The sequence below is a fragment of the Apium graveolens genome, chromosome 2, assembly GCF_009905375.1.
Source record: "Apium graveolens cultivar Ventura chromosome 2, ASM990537v1, whole genome shotgun sequence".
Taxonomy (NCBI): Eukaryota; Viridiplantae; Streptophyta; class Magnoliopsida; order Apiales; family Apiaceae; genus Apium; species Apium graveolens.
This window is the reverse complement of record NC_133648.1, coordinates 265,205,091-265,216,046: the sequence shown is the minus strand read 5'-3', so window position 1 is coordinate 265,216,046 and position 10,956 is coordinate 265,205,091.

Below are 10,956 nucleotides of genomic sequence, written 5' to 3'. Positions count from 1 at the left end.
TCTCTCTCTAACTTGATATTCTCTCTCCCTTTTCAATTTCTTCCTTGATTCTTGGTCATTTTTCGATCTGATATCGTGGTTGTGCTCCTTGTTGCTTCCTCTACAACCCTCGTACTTGCATGTTAGTGTTTGTTCAAAATTTCATTTGACCCATTTCGGGTTTCATTCAAAATTTACAAATTTTGTTATGATTGTGATGATTATGCACGAAATTGATATGTGTTTTATGTTTTAAATCTTTAATTGGGTTCAAGTGTTATTGGGAATCCATTTTGGGTCCCTTCGTTTAATCCCACCACCGACCGTGAGCTTCGATGAGCCGGTGGAGTGGGCAGTGATGTTCTTGAGCCCGAAATTTCTTCCAAAACACTTTGTCTCCTCTCGTATTTTTAATATCGAATTATGGGCTTGAATTTTCAGATTTTTAGTTTCAAGTTTTTGGCGATTAGCTCGTTATTTGGTTGAGTTTTGAGATTTAACGATTCATTGTGGTATGTTTATTCCGTGTATGACATGAGTTCATTCAGTTTTGTTGGATCGTTGAATATCATATTATTTTGAAATATATAATCGATAAGAATTGAGATGTTGAATGTTGGTTAAAGAATATATGATTTTACGATAAGGTCATGTCAAAAAAAAATGTATGTTATGTTTAGTTATTTATTTATGGTTCAATGTTTCGTCAAATGATTCGGTTTAGTTGTTGGTATGGGGAATTATAGGTTTACAGGAAATGATGCTATGTTTTAATAAATTTAATTTGAAATATTCCCTGTAATAGTTGATTTTCGTGAAATTGATGTGTGCTATCGTGGTTAGTTGTTTTATGGCTTATCCATGTATATATATTAATCGTGGATAGTTTATTCTGTCAAAGTAGTTAAAATTGGGATTGTTGATTGATTGGTTGTGAATTATTGATTAATATGTTGATGAACGAGTCATGAAATTTATTATGTAGAATTATAAGTATTAAAGGGAGTCTAATATACTATTGTAATTGTAATATGAACTTAACGATTTGTTTGTAATCGAGCTAACTATAAAGTAGATGTGTATAAAGCAATGTTGTAGTAGTAGACTTTGTAAAGGTAAGTTAAATAGCATGCATTTCACGTGATAATCACAATATGATTATGTGCTTGTATGAATCTATGATAGCACGAAATTGATAAAGATACAAGTCTAAGTAAATGAGACTGAGATTATATGTTACATGGTTATGTGCTTATCTGATTATGTAATAAAATAGGCTTCGTAAAGGTAATAATATGAGTTATTATAATATTATTATTGTTGTGAATATGTTGTGTACTTGATGATTACCTAAACAAAACATCTAAGTAAATTTTACTTAGTGAAATAATGTAGCACTCGACGGATAAGAATTATAGTCCCGACGGATAACTCATTTTGGTCCCGACGGATGAGTAACTTATTATCCATCGAGTGAGTAGCTTATGTAATAATAAGTTTGTAGCACAGTGTTGTATGCACCTTTGTATAGAATCTGTAGTAGTATATAAGTCATGTTGACTTTAACTAGATATGCAGAATAGGTTGATTAACTGTACATAAGCAATGTCTTGTAATTCTGTATAAGTGAAATGAAGTCAAGTGCCAAAATAGCTATCAACGGATGCTTAACAAAGCTTCGACGGATGATCAAATGACTTTCAACGGATGTTTAAAATAGCAGTCGACGGATGATCATATCAAGATTCAAACATCAATTGAACAGTGAAAGCTGACACACAGCCGTCGAGTTGGATACAAACACACTGTGGAAGCCCATTAACTGGGTAATAGAGGACGAAAAGCAGCAAGATCAAGACTGTTAGATTTTATATTTATTCAGTTCTTTTGACTTTGTAATCTTGGTAATATATAAACCAAGAGAGTAGCAAATAGAAAAATAACTAAGAGAGCTAAGAAACAAACACAGAGAAATCTTTGTAAGCACTATCTTTAGCATTTCCTGTGTTCTTAGTAGTTCTATTTTGTATAAGCAGCTGTGAGCATTTCTGCACACAGAGTCCTCTCGATATATTAAATATATCTCTGGTGGAATTGTTTAAATCCCCCAGAAAGTTTTTAAAGACTCTTGTTTTTAATTACTCTTGTTTTGATTCATTAAAGTTTATATTCCGCATTGTGCTAATCAAAACAAATATATCTATAATCGAGTTGAACATTTTTATTTCAAGAAAAAGTTCAAGAATTCCATTCAACCCCCCTTCTGTAATTCTTGCTATATTGTTAAGGGACTAACAATTGGTATCAGAGCGGGCTCTTAATCTACAAAGAGTTTAAAGATCAAAACAATATAGCAAGATGAACAAGAAAGATGTTGGAGTCAAGATTCCTTTTCTTGATAAAGATAATTACCATCATTGGAAGGTAAAGATGCATCTTCATATGCTTTCTGAAGATGAGGCCTATGTGGACTGCATAGAAAGAGGCCCTCATGTTCCAATGAGAGCTGCAACAGGAAATGAACCATCTGTTCCAAAGCCAAGGCATGAATGGTCTGAACCTGATCTTGAACAAGTCAGGAAAGATAAAAAGGCCATGAACATTCTGTTCAATGGTGTTGATGCAGATATGTTTGATAACATCATCAACTGCAAGACTGCCAAGGAAGTTTGGGACACAATACAGGTAATCTGTGATAGTACTGAGCAAGTAAGAGAAAATAAAATGCAGCTCCTGATTCAGCAATATGAGCATTTTCACAATGAAGAAAGTGAGTCACTCACTGACATTTTTAGTAGATTCCAAAAGCTACTAAATGCTCTTAAATTGCATGGAAGAGTCTATCAGACTAAAGACTCCAATCTGAAATTTCTCAGATCTCTTCCAAAGGAATGGAAACCAATGACAGTCTCATTGAGAAACTCTCAAGATTATAAGGAGTTTACTTTGGAGAGACTGTATGGCATTCTGAAGACCTATGAGCTTGAAATAGAGCAGGATGAAAGAATGGAGAGAGGAAAGAAGAAAGGAGGATCCATTGCACTAGTGGCTGAACTGGAAAAGGAGAAGGAAGTGAAGATGGAAGCTGTGGAATCAACTTCAAAGGCCTGTGAAAGCATAGGTAAAGGGCTAGCTGCAGAAAGTGAAGATTCTTTGTGTCAAGATGACATGGAGGACATTGATGAGCACCTAGCATTCCTTTCAAAAAGATTTGCCAAGCTCAAGTTCAAGAAGAACTTTGGAGCTGCCAAGCTAAATAGAAACATGGTTGATAAGTCAAAATTCAAGTGTTTTAAATGTGGCTTGGCAGGGCATTTTGCAAATGAGTGTAGAAAGTCAGATTCCAGTAAGAAGAGATTTGAGTCTGTGGATTATAAGCAAAAATACTTTGATCTACTCAAACAGAAGGAAAGGGCTTTTATTACACAAGAGAATGAATGGGCAGCTGATGGTTTGGATGAAGATGAGGATGTCAGCTATGTCAATCTAGCCCTTATTGCCAAATCTGATGAAACAGAGACAAGTTCCTCAAGCAATCAGGTAATTACTACAAACCTTGCACATTTATCTAAAGCTGAGTGTAATGATGCAATAAATGACATGTCTACAGAATTGTATCATTTGCGTGTTACACTTAAGTCCCTCACTAAAGAAAATGCTAAAATCAAAGAAAACAACTTGTTTTTGAGTGAGAGGAATAATGTGCTTGAGTCTCAGATTGTTGAGTTTGAGAAACTAAAAATTGAGTGTAGAATTGCTAAGGAGGAATTAACTGAGTCCTTGAAAAAGGAAGAAATTTTAAAGAAGCAGCTTGATCATGAATATGAGGTGATTAAAGCATGGAAAACATCCAGAGATGTTCATGCTCAAATCACCAAGGTTCAAGGAATTGAGTCCTTTTGTGATGAAGCCTGGAAAAAGAATAAGGAGAAACTAGAACCTATTTTGGTAGATGGATTGCTGACAGATGTCTCGACGGATGATGAGGACTATCCGTCGGATAACAAAATGTGTTATCCGTCGAATGATAAAAATCCTAATCCGTCGACTGTGAGCAAACCCATTAGCAAAGCCAAATTAACCAAGCTAAATGAAAAGTATGGGTCTGTTTCCAAGAACTTTGTTTCAGGGGAGTCAAGTCAAGCCAAGAAAGGGAAGAAGGCTAATGTTGGTCACATGACTGTCAAACAGTTGAGTGACAGACTTGAGAAGATAGAGGTAAAAACAGAGACTAAAAGGAAAAATAATAGGAATGGTAAAGTAGGGATTAACAAACATAATAACTACACACCTGACAAATATGCTCCTAGAAAAATCTGTGTCAAATGTGGTAGTGTAAATCATTTGTCTGATAATTGCAAATCTGCCATGCCTACTCCCATGTCTGTTCAGCCTCAATTCTCTAACATGAATGCCATGCCTCCTATGCCTGTTAATGCTATGCCTACACAGAACATGAATGCACAGTTTGCTAACATGCCATTTGCACCTAATCCATATTATGCTGCATACAATATGCCTCAAATGCCATTTAGCATGCCTTACTGGAATAACATGTTTGCACCAAGCATGCCATTTCCTGTTAGCCATAACATGCATAATAATTCTGTTGCATCTAGTGGTTTCAAAGGCCCAACCCAAATGACTAAGGAAGAATCTGAAATTCCTAAGTCAAATCAGTTAAGACCTAAGAAACAGAAGAAGAAAGCTAACAAGGCAGGACCCAAGGAAACTTGGGTACCAAAATCAACTTGATTTGATTTTGATGTGTGCAGGGAAACAGAAGGAATCTTTGGTACTTGGATAGTGGTTGTTCAAGACACATGACTGGTGATTCTACCCTGCTCACAGAGTTTGAAGAGAGAGCTGACCCAAGTATCACTTTTGGAGATGACAGCAAAGGTTATACTGTGGGATATGGCTTGATTTCAAAGGACAATGTCATCATTGAAGAGGTTGCCTTAGTGGATGGTCTCAAACACAATCTGTTGAGTATCAGCCAGCTTTGTGATAAAGGCAACTCAGTAACCTTCAACAAAGAAACCTGTGTTGTGATTAATAATCAAAACAACAAAGTGGTTCTCACTGGTGTGAGAAGAGGAAATGTGTATCTAGCTGACTTCAACTCAACTAAAGCAGAATCTGTAACTTGTCTTCTCAGTAAAGCAAGTCAAGATGAAAGTTGGCTATGGCACAAGAAGCTATCCCATTTGAACTTCAAGACCATGAATGAGCTGGTAAAGAAAGAGCTGGTTAGAGGCATTCCTCTGGTGGAGTTTACAAAGGATGGACTGTGTGATGCCTGCCAAAAAGGGAAGCAAATTAAAGCATCTTTCAGGAAGAAACTTGATTCAGCAATTGAAGAACCTCTATAACTGCTTCACATGGATTTGTTTGGACCAGTCAATGTATTGTCAATCTCAAAGAAAAGATTTTGCCTAGTAATTGTAGATGATTTCTCAAAGTTCTCTTGGACCTATTTCCTAAAGTCCAAAGATGAAGCTAGTGAAATCATCATCAATCATATAAGGCAAGTTAACAATCATCCTGATTTCAAAGTTAGAAGAATCAGAAGTGACAATAGAACTGAGTTCAAGAACTATGTCATGAGAGCATTCTGTGAGGAAAATGGGATCTTGCATGAGTTTTCAGCAGCAAGGACTCCACAACCAAATAGAGTAGTGGAAAGAAAGAATAGATCTCTTATTGAAGCTGCAAGTACAATGCTTGAAGAATCAAAATTACCAACATATTTCTGGGCTGAAGCTGTCAACACTGCATGCTACACTCAGAACATCTCTCTGATTAATCAAGCAAATTGCAAGACACCTTATCAATTATTCAAAAACAAGAAGCCAACTCTGAACTTTCTTCATGTCTTTGGCTGTAAATGCTATATTCTGAGAAATCAAACTGATCAAAATGGGAAGTTTGATGCTAAAGCAGATGAAGGAATTTTTGTTGGATATGCTGTTGGTAAAGCATATAGAGTCTACAATCTAAGAACCAACATTGTTGTTGAATCTATACATGTTGTGTTTGATGATAAAAAGATTGAAGGACTAAAAGATGGAGATTACCATGAGAGCCTCAAATTCGACAATGTTGAGATGGTCAGTGATGAAAGTGATGATGAGAGTGATCAAGAAAAAGTGTCTAAGGATAATGTAGACAAATCTGCTACAAATGAAGCACAAAACTCAACATCCGTCGAGTTACATAATGCTTCATCCGTCGGAAGGCAATCTGTATTATCCGTCGGAAGACAACCTGCCTCATCCGTCGATACTCAAAATTCACCATCCGTCGGGTTATCAAAAGGAGCAGGAAGTCAAGGCAGATCACCCATAGAAAGCACCCCAATCTCAAATCAAAGATCCACAAACTCAGGGGGAGTTTCTAGCAATCAAAACTCAATCACACATCAAGACAACATTGAGGTCTCTTCATCTAGGGCTAATCTACCTTAACCAAGAAAATGGACAAAAGATCACCCCTTTGAACTGATTATTGGTGATGTTTCTTCCAGAGTTCAAACCAGGAGAGCAACTCAAGAAGAATGTCTATACAGCAGCTTCCTGTCTAAGGAAGAACTAAAGAAGGTAGAAGAAGCCTTATTAGATCCTGATTGGATTTTAGCTATGCAAGAGGAGCTAAACCAATTTGAAAGGAATAAAGTATGGAAGCTGATACCCAAGCCTAAAGGAAAGAATCCAATAGACACCAAATGGGTATTCAGAAACAAGATGGATGAAAATGGCATAGTAGTAAGGAACAAAGCAAGATTGGTTGCTAAAGGCTATTGTCAGCAAGAAGGGATAGATTTTGATGAAACATTTGCTCCTGTTACAAGACTTGAAGCCATCAGAATCTTCTTAGCCTATGCAGCCCATGCCAATTTCAAAGTCTATCAAATGGATGTCAAAAGTGCCTTTCTGAATGGAGATTTGGAGGAAGAAGTGTATGTAAGTCAACCTCCTGGCTTTGAAGATCCAAATTTCCCAGAGTATGTCTATTATCTACTGAAAGCACTTTATGGACTGAAGCAAGTACCTAGAGCCTGGTATGACACTTTATCAAAGTTCCTTTTGGAAAGTCACTTCACAAGAGGTACCGTAGATAAAACTTTATTTTTCAGAAATGTGAATGGCTCTAACATACTTGTTCAAATTTATGTAGATGATATTATTTTTGGCTCTACAGATGAGAAACTTTGTAAAAAGTTTGCCAAACTGATGCAAAGCAAGTATGAAATGAGTATGATGGGAGAACTAACTTACTTTCTTGGTTTACAAGTTAAGCAAGTTAGTGATGGAATATTCATTAGTCAAACTAAATATATTTTTGATCTTTTAAAGAAGTTTGATCTAATGGATTGCACATCTGCAAAAACTCCCATGGCCACTGCAACTAAGCTTGAACTAAACACTACTGAAAAGTCTGTAGACATTTCAAGTTATAGAGGCATGGTTGGCTCACTTCTGTACTTAACAGCCAGTAGGCCAGATATAATGTTTGCTACATGTTTGTGTGCTAGATTTCAGGCTGATCCTAGAGAGTCTCATTTGATAGCTATTAAAAGAATTTTCAGATATCTCAAAGGAACACCAAACCTTGGCATTTGGTATCCTAGAGATTCTGGTTTTGATCTAACTGGTTATTCAGATGCAGATTATGCAGGTTGCAGAATTGATAGAAAAAGCATAACATGAACCTGTCAATTTTTAGGAGACAAGCTTGTGTCCTGGTTCAGTAAAAAGCAAAATTCAGTTTCTACTTCCACAGCTGAAGCTGAATATATTGCTGCTGGCAGTTGCTGTGCACAGATTTTATGGATGAAAAATCAATTGCTAGACTATGGTTTACAAGTTGAAAGGATTCCTATTTTCTGTGACAACACAAGTGCAATTGCCATCACTGAAAATCCAGTGCAACATTCAAGGACAAAGCATATAGACATCAAGTACCATTTCATAAGGGAACATGTAATGAATGGTATTGTAGAGTTACATTTTGTTCCAAGTGAGAAGCAACTTGCAGATATTTTTACCAAGCCACTGGATGAATCCACCTTTTCTAGGTTGGTAAGTGAGTTAGGTATGCTTAATTACTCTTGAATTTATCTGTATTATTCTAGCAATTTGAAAAGAAGCCAGAAATTTAGTTGATTTTTAGTCTTGGATGAAATTTTGGCTAAGTCAAAATTTGTATCTCGATGGATGACCATTATCCATCGGGTTGAGTCATCCGTCGATATACAAATTGTAAATAAAAATCAATTACTTTTCTGGAATATTTTAAAGCTCGACGGATAAGATTTTATCCTCATCCGTCGAAGTATCTAAATCTGTACCGTTAATTCCCTGAACATTATCCATCGAGTATACTTACAGTTTATAAGCATTACACGACGGATAATGGGTGGAATTTTTAAAGCTTATTTTAAAACGGTCGTTTTAGGCAATTTCTATTGGGTAATTTACTTCTCTTTATTATTTTCATCCGTTGAGTCTGAGCAAAGTATAAAAGCCTATTTCATTCTAATCATTTTCTTTTATCATTCTCAAATTCAACTGTGTTATTTCATTCTCTCTCAAGCAAAAATCCTCTTTCTCTTCAAGCTTTTCTTCTCTAACAATGGCACCTGTAGTAAAGATCATGTCATAGACTGGGTTCATCTATGAGAAGAACAACTTCACTGCCTTGGTCAATAAGGGGATTCAGCAATCTGAAGACTATCATAAGATAATGGACTTCATGAAGAACTGCAAGTTAAGTTTTGCTATGCTGGAATCACCCACAATCTATTGTGAAGTTGTTGAGGAAATGTGGACAACAGCAATCTACAACTCTACTGACAAAACCATCACTCTGACCATCAAAGGTAATGATTTCTGTATCAATAGTGATGTAATAAAAGCATGTTTCAAGATTCCTGATGATAATGTAACTGCACCACACACTGACACTGATATTGTCAATATGCTTAATTCCATTCATTATGCACTTCCTACTGCAAAACGAAGTGAAATTAGAAGACTAGGTCTTAGGAATGAATGGAGTTACTTGTGTGATGTAGTAACTAAAGTCTTTTCTGGAAAAATCAGTAATTTTGATTCTGTGAACATTTCCATACTTAACATGCCATACATGCTAGTTACAGACAAATATTATAATTTCAGTGACCTTGTTGTGTATGAGTTAGGTTTTAAATTAGGTGACTTAGCCAAAAGAGGAAAGAATATTTACTATGCTAGATTTTTTATGCTTTTGGCTAACCATCTTTGTCAAGAGATTGAACTTGAGAACCCAAACAACAAATTAGCTTGTTGGGTTCAAGAGAGAAGAATCATTGCAGACTTGAACAGAGCCAACCATCACAAGGATGTGCCAATGTTCTATTTTCCTGTAATGCTGACACCTCAGGTAAGTAAGGTAAGTTTATCCATACCATCAACTATTCCAATCTCTTCTATTTCTTTGACTTCAGGCATAGCTATGGCAACTGTGAAAATGACCAAACAGTTGCCTGCCAAAGCTGCCAAAACAACTGCAATTCCCAAATCCAAATCAAAGAAAACCCCCTCTGGTATCTCTCAAAAGGTACCAGTTGAAAAATTTACCAAAGCCAAAGAGGGGAGTGTGAAGGAGGGTAAGATAGGTGAGGGAAGGGGTGAACATCAAAGAAACCCCAAGGATAAGGTTGGAGAGATGAGTGAATCCCAGCCTAGCCATACTGCAGTTTCCCAACAAACTGCAGTACTTAAAAAGGACAGAAGCTCACTTCTAGCTGCATCCTCCCAAAAGGATGTGGCTATTGAACAAAGCTCTCATCCAAGAGCACAGGCCAAGAGGGTTAAGGATACAAGCTCACACCAAACTTACACTAGAAAGAAGAAATCCAAAATAACTGGGGATGCACAGGGCACACAATTAGTGCAAACTGGTGCTAAAGACACAGTCCCTGCACCTTCTCAAATTCAGATTGATGTGGCTCCAATAAATGTGGAGTCACAGCCAAAATCTCTCATTATAGAAGCCACTGAAACACAATACTCACCAACCAACTCACTGGAAGTGGACATGATAAACACTTCAATTCCTGATTCCCCTTCTTTAACTCTGTTGGGGAAGCCAAAATCCAGTGCAAGTGAGCATCATCTTTTAGATGATTTGTTGGCTCACTTGCCAATTTTTTCTGATTCTATTGTGACATCTGTGCCTCAAATAACTTCAATCAACACAGAGTCAACAATAGTTTCTCTTCCCACCTCATTCATTTCCACTCTCTTGATGGATATTGCTCATCCGTCGAGTAGTGATTGTATCCCGACGGATAAGCTTAACAGCAGTTATCCGTCGGATAGCTTTACCACTCACCCGACGGATATCACTTATCCGTCGAGTGTCTCTGCACAACTTCAAACTTTAATAATTTCAAGTGCAGAAGATTTGGTGGTAATACAATCACTCTTAGGACTGAGAGAGGAGAGTGCATTGAGTGAGAGGCTGGGTTGCTCCCAGGCAAAAGGAGAGGAAAAGAGTGAATCTCAGCAATCCATTCATTCAGGATTGGCAAAAGTGAGTGAGAGGAGTCCCACCTTAGTAGGTGAAGGTGAGGGTGTGAGGGTGGGGAGCCAGGGTGAGACCCTGATGCAACAAAAGAGAGAACATGAGAGAAAAGCAGGTACTAGAGAAATAAGGATGGAACCAGCCATTGCTAGTGAGTCAATGATTGTGGATGATGCTGAAAAGGAAAGACAATTTCAGCAACATTACAAAGCTGTAATTGATAACATTTCCTTGGATGCTGACACTTTTACTCACCCTGTTTCAGCCTATAAACTGTTGGCTGCTCAGGGCAATGTGGAGGCAGAGCAGACTCTGCACTTAGTGCACACCATAGAATCTCTTCAAAGAGATAAAGCTGCTGTAAACAGGATGCCTCCTCAAGCTGGAGAGCCATCTGAAGAATTT